This window comes from Pseudophryne corroboree, chromosome 2, assembly GCF_028390025.1.
Source record: "Pseudophryne corroboree isolate aPseCor3 chromosome 2, aPseCor3.hap2, whole genome shotgun sequence".
Classification (NCBI taxonomy): Eukaryota; Metazoa; Chordata; class Amphibia; order Anura; family Myobatrachidae; genus Pseudophryne; species Pseudophryne corroboree.
This window is the reverse complement of record NC_086445.1, coordinates 668108978-668124361: the sequence shown is the minus strand read 5'-3', so window position 1 is coordinate 668124361 and position 15384 is coordinate 668108978. Positions and strand designations below refer to the sequence as shown.

General features: G+C 45.4%; 1 protein-coding gene across 2 annotated transcripts in view; it reads right to left on the bottom strand.

Moving 5' to 3' along the window:
- The window catches only part of PRICKLE4 (prickle planar cell polarity protein 4), a 150378-nt gene that overhangs the window by 101953 nt on the left and 33041 nt on the right, over positions 1 to 15384 (bottom strand). The window lies entirely within an intron of this gene.

Here is a 15384-nt window from a genome sequence, read left to right as displayed (position 1 = left end):
TTACACAGAAAATTCGGCACAAATCCGAAAAAGGGGCGTGGCCGCGGGTAAAGGGGGCATGGCCACGCCCCTTTTCCTATACTTTCAATGGAAGTTTGGAGAGCCAAAAATCGGTACAGACCAAGAAAAAAAGGTACTGTACCTATTAAAAAGGTACAGTTGGAGGGTATGCATTCACATGTGAAAGTAGCCATTGTCACGATTGCACAAGTCCTGTGCCTGCAAGACAATTCTGAACAGCCCATCATTTTGCCTACATGCTATCAACATGACTTCAGAACATTTAGCATATGTGCGAATGCTCAATTTCTGACTAGCTATACTGTCAAAGTCAGAAAAATATCTCTATGCACACTACCATATTTGCACCTCACACAGGTCCGTGCTGCGCATGCGTACGCTCTCCCGTACGTGCGCATACTCACAGTCGCGGGCACCCGCAGGCGCACGGTATGCGTATTTACGGTAGAGTTTATGTGATCGTAGCGTGCGACTCAATCGTTACATATTTTCACTATATAATGTATTTTGTAGATCATGGTCCCTTTGATAGATTCTGAAAGTTTGGTTAATATAGAATGTTCATGAACAGAGAAATCCCTCTTTGTTTGATACGAAGGGTCAGACAGGAGTAATACAGTGGTGTTTAGTATCCATCGGAAGAATATTTAATTAGAAATATTCCGGTGTTGGTTTGAAGCAGATCAATCGCTCGTGCGAATAGTTATGGACATAAGAAGTTTATGAACATTTACTTTATTTGCACTTTATTACCCATGCGGCGGGAAACCCAGTTTCCCTCCCACCTGAGCTGTTGGAAATAGTCACAGCCCACCTGTATGAATCAACCTATGACCTTTTGTTATAATGCGAGGAGGAATTCCTGTGTCCAATGAACAATGAGATTGTAGGGACCATTGAATTGCATTGTGTGTGGGGCATAAATAGAAAGGCCGATCACATCCAGCTCTCACTCTTCAACGGTTATCATTGCTGAAAATCGGGAGCTGGATGTCCAGAGGCGCATGCGATCGTTTCCTTTGTGCGTAAGTTTTTCTCCGTAATCATACTGTTTCTCTCTTGTTATTATGGGCCATATCTTTCTCTCTCTTCTCTTTCTCTCGTTTTTCTCTTAAACTTAATTGTATTGTATTTACTGTGTAGTTACCTGGTTAGTTAGTCTATGTTATATTGTAGTGTATGATTTGTATTTGTATTAATTCTTTTGCAAGTATATCATTCAAAATATATATATATTAGGCGTTGGACCCTAAGCCCAGGTATCTGTGTATTTCTTATAGAGTTAAGTATTCTCAGAGCGTCGGTGACTCTCAAACTGTTTTCAAGCTAGTAAGGTTATACTGTGTTGCATTTACACCATATCACTACACAAAGGGTTTACTGCATAATACACTGTTTATGGTTTAGATATAAAGGTTTTACATTGTGAGCGTATGCGCCGTTGGTGATCTCCTCGTGGTCTCGAGCGGTCGCATCGCTATAGCGAATCATTACGGTAGTCGGCAGCCAATAGCGTGCCTGCCAGTGATCTCTTGGCCGTGAGCGAACGTAACGCTTGAGCGTCTCGACCACGGCTAAGCGATTGTTACGCAACGTGCGTACCCTTACGGTACTTCATACGTAGTTAGCGTACAGTGTTCTTAGACCTCATAAAGGGTATTACATAAGATAAATAATCTGCTTTAACAATTGCGGGCTCGTCCTGTCCTTCACATATCTGCACTAGGTAATTACAGCAGACATTATCCAGCAGCAAAGGGCGGGAGATCATATTCCTCGTAGTGCTGTTTGGATAAGCGTCTGCTTCTCTTAGTAAAGGGTGCTGAAGGAATCCGGGAACCGGAGGTAAGAACAACACGCTAGTCTCTTTTAAAACTGTTTATTTTTCTGTCTTGCGTACACATGCACGCATATCTGCATTTCTTTTCATTCGTGTATTTTCGTATATCACTCTCCTGTTTGCTATTATATAGTTGATAAACGTGCTAAGAGAGATTTGCCGCTATTTCAAAGTGTAAAAGTAAAGGTAATATAGTTAAAGTATAGACAAACACACAGCTCTGCCTGAGAGACAAGGCGAAGTCAGTGTGGTGCGCGGTAGATGATCAAGGATCATCTACATTGATAAACGTATAAATTGTGTTACGGTGGATCTTTATTTTGCGTACACGTGTCTCTAACAAAGGACTGAGACTTGCGTACGCAAACCAAAGGCCGACGCACGCAGCGTATATCACGCAGCGGAGCGTCCGGGTACGCCCACGTAACTCAAATCACAAGTTTTTTTTTTCGCTTCTCAACGCGATAAATAGCGCAACGCGGTAAATAACGCAAGGCGATAAATCGCACAAATTTATTTTAAATTCGAAATTTAAATTAATAGATCCTTCTCCTAATTTGTAACACATCTGGTCTAAAGAGAAATTTCTGCGCAGAAATAGAAATAGAAACAAAAGTGTACATGTGGTGAGTGAGTGTGTTGTATACAATTTTACAGGTTGAACCACAAGAAAAGTCGAGTTCTCGTGAGGTACATGCGTGTAAGTGACGTACATGGTGGCTAGGGAGGCATCCCTGGTTAAAACATACAATTTGAGCATTAGAGTGTAGCAGACCAGGAGGTCATACTGTAACAGACAAGGAAGTCCGCTATACAGTCCACAGGCACAACACCAAGAAAGGGTTGGTGCAACACCCATATAGGCCATACAAGCTCTAGCTGAAGGAATTCGCAGCCGCAATTTTCGATTCCACTGGTCGCTCCGTACATAAGATTAGTTGCTTATGTGCTGAACGATTGTACCGCACGTAATTGTGTACATTAGTAAACCTGACCGGTACTATTTGTGTACGAAGGTCATAAACGCTATTTGTACATTCTAACGTGATTTGTGTAATTTTTTTTATTTTAAGGGAAGTTCGCTGCTCACTCAGGAACTATCCAACAACCAATAGTTACTGGAAAGAGTAAGTGTTCTTCGGATCACCCTCACAGGTTCCAGTAAATAGAGGTTCAGGTCGCAGGGGCCCTGGGTCGAGTACGCCAGCACCATATCGGTGTGATCAGGTCGTATTGGTCGGCGTGGGCGAGTGAGTGGGGTACTCGGTAAACCGCCACCGTCAGCCTATTTTGAACATTTTGGTTTGCGTAAGGGTTGGCTGAATAAAGCAACACCTTCGAACTATGGGGGCCACTTGTTCAGGTAGGGGGCGATCAACCTCAGTTCGGGTTGATTCAGTGAACCGACCAGTTGGGTCGGCAAGGTACGTGATGTGTGAAAAATACGGTTCACACACGGAGGTTTTATGTGATGAATGGGAGAGAATGACGGTACATGACGGGGAGAAATTCCCAAGAGTAGGTAGCTTCAGCACAGAAGTGTTAACGAATTTAAGGAGAAGGATATGTCTCATTAAATCAGCAAAGAGACGAATCAAGCATTATGATTATTTGCAGTTGTGGCAACAGGAGGGTGACATACAGAGAGGATTGGCTCAGGCGGCGGGATCTGGCTCAATCAGAAAACTGATAGCCACGGCCCCACCGCCACCATATATATCGGGAGAGAAATTGGTTGCGGAGAATGACGCACTAAGGTGTAACACACAAACACTTAGCAACTGTGTAAATGTAAAAGATAATGTTAACCAATTAACCAATGCAAGTATTAACCCGTGCAAGTTGTACCCTGTTTTGAACTTTCCTCAGGAGTGTGATCAAGAAGACGAATCGGCAACAATTTCAGTGCTCTCTCTAGCAGCCACCATAGCAGAGACCACAGTAGGCACAGCTCCACCCACGAGATTAGTAACAAGGGCCCCTAGCGGAGGGATAGGTGAGGTCGTATCTACAGGTAAGTACGGCACCATACACTATGCTGAAGCCATTTCACCACAGGCTGTAGAACCCACACAGAGTGATATTGTTAGAGTTAATCCTGTTAGGGTAATAGCTGTTCCAAATGGGAAAACTGACACATCAGGAGTCACCCCTGTGAGGAACATTGCCATGTATAGCCCATTTTCCAGAATGGAATTAAGGACCATAGTGTCTGAATTCCCTGACCCTAGAAAAGACTTAGTTACCAGCCAAAAATACATCAGAGACCTAGGTAACACTGTAGAGCCCAACAACAAAGACTGGCAGATATTGCTGAGAGCATGTTTACCCTCCAATGTTGACGCAACTCAATTTTTAGCTGACTGTGGATTAGATCAGGATGTACCTCTTACAGATGTGTACAACAAAGACAATGTAAAAAGAATAAGCTTACAGTTAAAGGAGTATTTCCCAGCCGTAGTTAAATGGAACAAAATATTCTCCATTAAACAGAAGGAGTCAGAAACAGCTGCAGAGTATTTTCACAGAGCATTATCAGAAATGGCAAAATACACAGGCATAGAGGACATTAAAACAAACATAAACCATCGAGAAGTAGCAGTATCGGTACTGATGGATGGTTTAAAAGAATCATTAAAGACTAGGGTACAGACCACACAACCATGTTGGCGAGGTCTGTCTGTGGCTACTTTGAGAGAGGCTGCTATTGATCACGATAGGAACATCACCAGACACAGGGAACAACAAAGTGTTAAGTTAATGGCAGTAAGTATACAGGCCCTGACCACAAAACAGCCTGTGTTAACATCACCAAACCCTGTGGGTAAGTCAAATGTGGTAACATGTTATTTTTGTCACAAACAGGGACACTTTGCACGAGACTGTAGATCGAGAAATGTACAAAAATCTTATCAACCCCCTAGACAACGACACGACACACGACATTGGGAGCAGGGTCCGCAGAAACGGAGTTATGAGCCACATGCAGGGGAAACAAAAAGATACCCCCCAAACAGAGATTGGCAGGCCTCTGGGAGTTCCCATTTAACCCCTTCACAGGTAGTTGCTGCCAGCGGAATTCAGGGAGGTCACCATACCCAATAGGGGTGTGGCCATACCTGTAATCTGCAGCCAGTAAAATTGATTGCAAGCCTTGGAAGTGAACCAGAAATTGCAATCAATGTAGCTGGTAAATCATTAAACTTTCTTGTAGACACAGGGGCGGCCAAATCAGTGATAAATTCGACAGTGGGCATGAGAACCACTGGTAAGACAATTCCAGCCATAGGGGTAACGGGAGTAGTCCAGCACTACCCTGTTAGCAAACCAGCCGAGATTACAGTAGGGCCTTTACATACCAAGCATTCCTTTTTGCTGGCTGCATCGGCACCGACTAATCTCCTGGGAAGAGACTTACTGTGTAAAATGGGGTGCGTCATTTATTGTACTCCTGAAGGTGTATTCTTGGACATACCTGAGAATCACGCTCAGGAAGTGCGAGACATGTTAGACTCCCCGTCAAAATTAATGTCACATACCATTATGACAAATAGGACTCCCTCCCAGGTAGAAGAAATGACATCTCAGATACCAGAGTCACTTTGGACAAAAGATGGACAGGACACTGGATTAATGGCAAACGTAGCTCCGGTAGTTGTACAAGTAAAAGATGGTAGGATAGCTCCAAAAATCCCACAGTACCCTCTGAAGCCAGAGGTGGAGTTAGGAGTTTATCCCGTAATAGAGCGCTTGCTACAACAGGGCATTCTGGTAAGAACGTCCAGCACTGCCAATAGTCCCATCTTCCCTGTTAAAAAGAGTGGGGGGAGGGGTTACCGGCTAGTGCAGGATCTAAGGGGGATTAACAAAATAGTTGAGAGTCAGTTCCCCGTAGTGCCAAATCCAGCTGTCATCCTAATGCAAATCCCTCCCACTGCGAAATTTTTCACTGTTATTGACCTCTGCTCCGCTTTCTTTTCGGTACCTCTGCACCCTGACAGTCAATATTTGTTTGCATTCACATACAGAGGAGTCCAATACACATGGACTCGATTACCACAAGGATTCATAGATAGTCCAAGTATATTTTCTCAGGCTTTGCATGATTGTTTACAGTCTTTCCAACCAGTGAGTGGATCAGTATTAATACAGTACGTGGATGATCTACTACTGTGTTCTGATTCATTGGAAGCATCCCTGAAGGATACGAAACAGCTCCTGTTTCATCTTTCAGACACAGGACACAAGGTTTCCAAAGACAAGTTGCAATTATGCCAAACTAAGGTAAAATATTTGGGACACTGTCTAACACAAGGACTGAGACACCTGACCGCTGATAGAATTCAAGCAATTAGAGACATGACTCTGCCACAAACCCAGCAACAGATCAGAACATTTTTAGGAATGTGTGGGTATTGCCGTAACTGGATCCCAGGGTTTTCCATCCTAGCGTTACCCTTGCAGGAGATGGTCTCCTCAAACAAACCTGATCGGATTTCGCATACAGACGAGTCTGAGACAGCATTTGAGAGACTTAAACAGTGCCTAACGCAGGCACCAGCATTGGGTATGCCAGACTATGGGAAACCCTTTGAACTATACGGAACAGAAAGTGCTGGTTGCGCGGCAGGCGTACTAACCCAAAAGCACGGTGATGCCAGCAGGCCGGTAGCATATTACAGCGCTCAGCTAGATACGGTAGCGCGATCCCTCCCCACATGCTTGCGAAACGTTGCTGCGATAGCATTGCTAGTAACGAAAAGCGAAGACGTTGTGCTAGGTCACAACCTCACAATTCATACACCACATGCAGTGTCAGCCTTGTTAAATTCTGCCCAAACCAGACACGTCTCATCAGCGCGGTTTACAAGATGGGAATTGGCACTAATGGCCCCCGTAAACATCACCATAAGGAGATGCAGTGCATTAAATCCGGCAACATATCTCCCAGGTGTGCCTGGACAGGCACAAAGGGTGGAGGATGAGAGTGGTGGGGAAGGAGAATTTAATACAAAGGAAGACACTCATGATTGTATGGAATATTTGACCCAAAATTTTACCGCAAGGCCTGACATCAGTGACAACCCACTGGAAGATGCAGAACTTACGTTCTACACGGACGGTAGTTGTCATAGACAGTCAGACTCGGGAGACTTGTGTACTGGATACGCAGTCGTAGATGACCAAGGCACCATAGAAGCGGAACCGCTAGGCCCACCTCACTCAGCCCAGGTTGCTGAACTGGTCGCCCTAACCAGAGCATGTGAATTGGCTAAGGGCAAATCAGCCAATATCTACACCGATTCCAGATACGCATTCGGGGTAGTCCATGATTTCGGAGCCCTATGGCGCCTCAGAAATTTCATGACGGCAGCTGGTACACCGGTAGCGCATGCAGCTCACATAAAAAGGCTTCTAACAGCGATACAGGAACCCGACAGAGTGGCTGTTATCAAATGTAAAGCACATACATATAGCCAAGACCCAGTATCACTTGGTAACAGCCGAGCAGACGAAGCGGCTAAATTAGCAGCTGGTACCCCCAGACAGACAGACACCACACAACTGATGGTATTTAATACCATCAACACACAGAAGTTGTGTGAGATGCAAAATTTGTGTTCCACACAGGAAAAGGCAGTCTGGAAGGCAAAGGGATATGGCCAGGAGTCCTCAGGACTCTGGACGGATGGACAAGGTAAACCGGTGGCCCCCAGAGCATATCTTCCATGTTTAGCTGAGGCAGCTCACGGGCTGACTCATCTGGGCAGGGAAGGGATGTGCAAGTTGGTAAGAGCATATTGGTGTGCCCCAGGATTTTCATCTCATGCGAGTAAAAGAGCAATGTCATGCCTTACCTGTCTGAGAAAGAACATCGGAAAAACAATACCAACAGAACCATCCCATATCCCACCTGCCGGCGGCCCTTTCCAGGTAATACAGATTGACTTTATTCAATTACCCCCTTGTCGAAATTTGAAATATGTACTTGTTTGTATAGATGTTTTCTCAAATTGGGTCGAAGCATTTCCGGCGGCCACAAATACCGCTATGTTTACTGCTAAGAAAATTGTGCAGGAATTTGTATGTAGATATGGTATCCCTAGAATTATCGAAAGTGATAGGGGTACCCATTTTACAGGTGATGTCTTTCAAGGAATGTGTAAATTGATGGGAATTGATAGCAAGCTGCACACTCCATACCGTCCACAGGCGAGTGCGAAAGTGGAAAGAGTGAACAGCACTATTAAAAATAAACTGAGTAAAGTGATGGCAGAGACAGGATTGACATGGCCAGAAGCTTTACCCATTGTACTGTACAGCATCAGAACCACTCCCAGGTCCCCTCTTAATCTGTCTCCCTTTGAAATCTTGTTTGGTCGACAACCGCATGTTATGATTAACCCTCAGGATGATTTGAAGTGTAACAATGAAGTGACTGTAAAATACTTGATTAACATGAGTAAACAGTTAAGGAATCAAAATGATAATCTGAAGTTAGTGATTCCTGATTTACCAGATAGTAATTGTCATGACATTGAACCTGGGGATTATGTAATGATACGGAATTTTCTACGCTCAGGTTGCCTTATTGACAGATGGGAAGGACCATACCAGGTCTTATTGACTAGCACTACAGCATTGAAGGTTGCTGAGAGAGAGACTTGGGTTCATTCGTCCCACTGTAAAAAGGTTGCTGATCCAGAGAGGTCCCGTGATAAGGAACAGACGGTAGAGGTTGTATCACTGGAGTGTCTGTTCCAGGAGGATTAAGGCGGCACCTGAGCATTGAAAATCACAAGACCAAAAGCAGTTGTCGATCCCCTGTTCCCTTTTATTGTTTTTCTCCAACTTCCCATCCCCTCTCCTTCAAATTATTTTTTCCCCCTTCTCATTCTTCTCCGTTTCCTCCTACAAGATGGACTTGCCCCAAGAGACTGTGATCCGGATTTTCCTGTTGACCATGATGTTGACCAGAGCAGTCTGTTCCGGCGAGAGTACCATGGAGGTCGAGAGAGGTTCTGGAATGGGTTCTGATGACAGAGATGGAGGCGTAGTTTTCCAAGAACAACATAATCAACAAGCAAAGGCGAGTATCAGAAAACGATCCGATAGCATTGACCATAGAAGGAATTGTGAAGGATTGTTAGCTGAAGAAAACTGTATCTGTCGGCTCTGTAACAATGTCATTGAGGATGGGTGCATAAAGAAATGCCAATCCAGTTTTAATATCCATATGGACTGGCATCCCTTGAGTGACTATCACTCTTTAGTGGGTAGTGTGTTAAATAAAACAGATTGTTGGGTATGCTCTCAAGTACCTCAAGGTCATAGCAAATCAGGGCTAGTACCATTTCCTTTAACGTTAGGGGAGGTACTTGAGGTAAGTGGTGGGAGACCGGTGGACAGGAGGTTTAATATCTCCAGCCCTCCTAGTTTGAAGCTCCACCAATACCATGTGGATAGGTCCCTATTATGTTTTAACATCTCCAATCCCCGAAAGCCGGGAAATTGGGAAGTGTCATGGAGTAATCAAACCATGACCTTTTCACACAGAGCAGATAGAATGCCTACAGATACAGAGCTTATACGCCACATAGCCAGTAGAGGAAAATCTTTCCGGTATAGGTATACCTTAGGAAATAGGATTACGAGAGTTGGAGAGGTATCACCAGGATACTGTGCACATATCGTACAACCTGATACGTGTACTAAGCAGATGGAAGAATTAGGGTTAGGAGATTTCACATGGAAGGTGTGTAATATGGTTATGTCCTACTCCGTCCCATATGTTCTCCCCGATGATGCATATTTCATATGCGGGAGAAAGGCGTATAAGTGGCTTGCCCCAAACTCTGAAGGATTGTGTTATATTGGCAAAGTACTGCCTGAAGTAATGACTGTATCACATGACAAAATGAAAGACATACACCGTGTTGCCCAAACTCCTTATACTCACACCCATTACGAGCACATCGTTAAACGGCACCTGATAGAAAGAACAGAGCACCCGGCCTCTGACATGATCAGTGAATCCACCGGGATTCAATTCTTAATCGCGTTAGATATCACTCGCACCGCCAGAGGAGTGTTGAATTATAAATACATATCTGCGCTCGCCAATTTGTTAGATAATATCACTGAAATGTATGATGACACATTTAGGTATACTGGAAGAGAACTTCAGGCTTACAAAACAGAACTAGTCCAGCATAGAATGGTTCTTAATTACCTCACAGCAGTAACAGGCGGATATTGTGTCACACTGGCAACACAATACGGCGTGAAATGTTGCACATATATTACGAATAGCACCGAGGACCCGGTCGAGGTCATAGACCAAAAGATGGACGATATTCTCCAACTAAAGTGGGAATTTCGCAGAAGACACAATCTCACCCTTGCTGCTGTGAGTAATGAGCTGACTGGTTGGGTGTCATGGTTGAATCCGCGAAATTGGTTCTCCGGTTTAGGAGAATGGGCCCAAGGAGTTATAATGGATGTTGGGAAGTTTCTCCTATGTATCTTAGGTGTTATCATAACGATTGGTTTGATATTTAGATGCGGTCAGGCTTTAATGAGGTGCAATCGTCGTACTAGGGTAATGAGTTTAAGGAGTGAGGAAACTGTAATTCCAATGGACTTGATTTATGACCCAAATGTAGAAACAATGATGTGATGAAAATGCGATTTCTACGGTCCGTTTCTTTCACCTGTTTTTCCGTTTCCTCCAAGGTAAAAAGACCCACTTGGACGAGGAATTTGATGAGCCGATATACAGACAACAGAGAGATTAAAGAAGAAGTTTTGACAACCTGATACACAGATTTTTGATGAACTATGCCATGGATCCCCAGTTTCCCTAGAAATTTTAAAATTACGCTAGCCCAACACTTTTGTAAATCTATGGACATTGACAGCTTTTGCTCGCACCTTATGGGCAAAAGCACAAAGAAGACGGCATTCAACAGACACCAAACAAGACCTCAATCGACGAATGTACATTTACCTGACATAGAATACCACCGCATTTACCGTAATTATGTCTTTTCTTCATTTCTACAACCCTCAGGTAATGACACACATAGTCGATAGGGAATACAGGCACAGATATCAGCAATCACATATCTCCCCCATTCATGTATCATCAACTAAAATGTGCTCCCCCATTTTGTTACAACCAAAGCCGAAAAGAGCTCGGTAAAGTTTGACAGCCCATCCACAGACCCGTACCACGGGATAAGAAGGAATTCAAATGTATACTTCGCAATACCTCGAAGCTTGATTTAAAACACGTACGGCACGATGATACATGACCCCCAAGCACGGATTCATACACACATGCTTCTGCTATCTCACTAGGTCATACCCTTTTCCTACCTTATCCTCTCCTCCCCTACCCAACCATGTAAATGTATTAACCCCTGACATATATTTTTCTCTTTTGAAATGTTTTAGAAGGTGGCAGTTATTATTGACTGCCAAAGGGTGGACTGTCAAAGTCAGAAAAATATCTCTATGCACACTACCATATTTGCACCTCACACAGGTCCGTGCTGCGCATGCGTACGCTCTCCCGTACGTGCGCATACTCACAGTCGCGGGCACCCGCAGGCGCACGGTATGCGTATTTACGGTAGAGTTTATGTGATCGTAGCGTGCGACTCAATCGTTACATATTTTCACTATATAATGTATTTTGTAGATCATGGTCCCTTTGATAGATTCTGAAAGTTTGGTTAATATAGAATGTTCATGAACAGAGAAATCCCTCTTTGTTTGATACGAAGGGTCAGACAGGAGTAATACAGTGGTGTTTAGTATCCATCGGAAGAATATTTAATTAGAAATATTCCGGTGTTGGTTTGAAGCAGATCAATCGCTCGTGCGAATAGTTATGGACATAAGAAGTTTATGAACATTTACTTTATTTGCACTTTATTACCCATGCGGCGGGAAACCCAGTTTCCCTCCCACCTGAGCTGTTGGAAATAGTCACAGCCCACCTGTATGAATCAACCTATGACCTTTTGTTATAATGCGAGGAGGAATTCCTGTGTCCAATGAACAATGAGATTGTAGGGACCATTGAATTGCATTGTGTGTGGGGCATAAATAGAAAGGCCGATCACATCCAGCTCTCACTCTTCAACGGTTATCATTGCTGAAAATCGGGAGCTGGATGTCCAGAGGCGCATGCGATCGTTTCCTTTGTGCGTAAGTTTTTCTCCGTAATCATACTGTTTCTCTCTTGTTATTATGGGCCATATCTTTCTCTCTCTTCTCTTTCTCTCATTTTTCTCTTAAACTTAATTGTATTGTATTTACTGTGTAGTTACCTGGTTAGTTAGTCTATGTTATATTGTAGTGTATGATTTGTATTTGTATTAATTCTTTTGCAAGTATATCATTCAAAATATATATATATTAGGCGTTGGACCCTAAGCCCAGGTATCTGTGTATTTCTTATAGAGTTAAGTATTCTCAGAGCGTCGGTGACTCTCAAACTGTTTTCAAGCTAGTAAGGTTATACTGTGTTGCATTTACACCATATCACTACACAAAGGGTTTACCGCATAATACACTGTTTATGGTTTAGATATAAAGGTTTTACATTGTGAGCGTATGCGCCGTTGGTGATCTCCTCGTGGTCTCGAGCGGTCGCATCGCTATAGCGAATCATTACGGTAGTCGGCAGCCAATAGCGTGCCTGCCAGTGATCTCTTGGCCGTGAGCGAACGTAACGCTTGAGCGTCTCGACCACGGCTAAGCGATTGTTACGCAACGTGCGTACCTTTACGGTACTTCATACGTAGTTAGCGTACAGTGTTCTTAGACCTCATAAAGGGTATTATATAAGATAAATAATCTGCTTTAACAATACCCATTCAGCCGCAAATGGAGATGTGGATAAGACGTGTACAGTTCTCAATCGGATGCAGTTAAAATACCGGCTGTCGGGATCCCGGCGTGCAGGAGACCGATGCCGGAATCCCAAGAGCCAGTGAAATACAGACGGGTGGAATCATGATCTCCGCAGGTTATTCCCACTTGGTTAGTGGGTCCACGCCACAACCAAGTAGGAATATAACATGTAGAGAGCGCAGCTGCCAGGATTCCGCCAGACGGGATGCAGCTATCGGTATACTGACAGCCGGCATCCCATTAGCCGGTATAACACGCTGGATTCTTCTGAATCGTCTGTAGTTGCTCAAAGTTGTCCATGTCCACTTGCAATATCAATTTCAAGTTCCCTCCGCAAAACAGACCCAGGCAAATCTGAATTGGCCAGTCTATTTACATTTCTGTTCTATGCAAGCGTATATTAAAGCATGACCGCCAGTGGTGCAAGTAGAAAAAAAAATGTCTTATAGGTACTGTGTACGCGCGCCGAAGGTGCGCAGCCAAAAAATGGGTGTGGCCAAATGCCACATGGGGCCGTGAAACACATATGGGGGGAGGGGCAGATACACATATGACCCCAATAGTGCCAGATACACGTTGCCCCACAGTACCAAATATACATTGCCACACAGTGCGAGATATCAGTCAGTGAGGCGGGGGTGGGCTGCAGACAGTGAGGCGGGGATATTCTGCGGTCAGTGAGGCAGGGACAGGGTCGGCAACAGAAATCTTGGGGCCTGGTATACTGATATCTCTGCGCCCCCCCCCCCCGCTCCAACCCTCCCTTGACCTCAGACCCACACATCCCTCCCTGTAAACCTAACCCTCCCCCCGCAGCCTAACCCTAACCCTGCTTGGCTTACTTACGTTCGGGATTCTGGCGTCACCATTCTGACTGCCGGGATCCCAAATACATTCCGTGGGAAACAGTCCTTAAAAAAGAAGCTAAAATGGTAAATAAATACAACCCAAGTGCTTGAAATGGTATGCTTTGCTGTAAGCTGCCACCATAAAAAAAAGGGGTAGTCAGAACCACAATAAACAATATATAAAAACAAAGAGAAGGTGGCGCTGATAAATGATTTCTTGACTGGATAGAACAATATTAAAAGAATTATATGTTTAATATACAAACATTGTAAAAACAACTATGGCATTAATCAATAAAATAGATCTCACATAACATAAACACGCTGGATAAGCATATTTAACATATAATTCTATTAATATTGTTTTATCTAGTGAGTCAAGAAATCATTTATCAGCTCCTTTCAGTAGCCTAGTTCCAAAGCCCCAAACTCCTGGAGATCCAAGACCGTACACTTACCAATATACACAACTGCCCACTGCTATCCAGACAAGGCTCCGGCTCTCCACAAGCTGACAGTCTGCCTGAAGCTGTTTTATTCCTTGGTCTGTCTGTGAGCCGCGGTCTCTATAGCCGCACTGCAGTCCCGCTCTTGCTCAGCTGCTCCTCACAGCAGAGACACAGGGCGGGCGGGGACGAGAGAAGTGGAGGATGCAGCGGTGTCGTGCGTAGCCAAGGGCGAAGTTTCTGCACACAGGGACTTCAGGAGTTCCGGACAGCTGACCTGGGGGGGCTGGGTGCTACACACAGCGGGCGGCTGGGCGGCACGATGCCGCAATATCAATACTTACACTTACAATTACAAGCTTGAATCCATGCTGCAGCTGCTGCACTGCTGCAGGTGGACCTTGGGGATGTCCCCTTTGACCCCCCCCCCCCCCCCCCCGTCGCCGGGCCTGGACAGGGATGCGCTGCTGTCAGTGAGGCAGGGATGGGCTGCTGTCAGTGAGGCAGGGATGGGCTGCTGTCAGTGAGGCATGGATGGGCTGCTGTCAGCGAGGCAGAGATGGGCTGCTGTCAGTGAGGCAGGGATGGGCTGCCGTCAGCGAGGCAGGGATCGAACGCTGTCAGCGAGGCAGGGATGGGCTGCTGTCAACAAGGCAGGGATGGGCTGCTGTCAGTGAGGCAGGGATGGGCTGCTTTCAGTGAGGCAGGGATGGGCTGCTGTCAGTAAGGCAGGGCTGGGCTGCTGTCAGTAAGGCAGGGATGGGCTGCTTTTAATGAGGCAGGGATGGGCTGCTGTCAGTGAGGCAGGGATGGGCTGCTGTCAGCGAGGCAGAGATGGGCTGCTGTCAGTGAGGCAGGGATGGGCTGCCGTCAGCGAGGCAGGGATCGAACGCTGTCAGCGAGGCAGGGATGGGCTGCTGTCAGTGAGGCAGGGATGGGCTGCTTTCAGTGAGGCAGGGATGGGCTGCTGTCAGTAAGGCAGGGCTGGGCTGCTGTCAGTAAGGCAGGGCTGGGCTGCTGTCAGTAAGGCAGGGATGGGCTGCTTTCAATGAGGCAGGGATGGGCTGCTGTCAGCGAGGCAGGGATGGGCTGCTGTCAGTGAGGCAGGGATGGGCTGCTTTCAGTGAGGCAGGGATGGGCTGCTGTCAGTGAGGCAGGGATGGGCAGCTGTCAGCGAGGCAGGGATGGGCTGCTGTCAGCGAAGCAGGGATGGGCTGCTGTCAGCGAGGCAGGGATGGGCTGCTGTCAGTGAGGATAAGGTTAAGCTGGGAAGTGTGCAGTCATTGGGAAATAATGCACATGT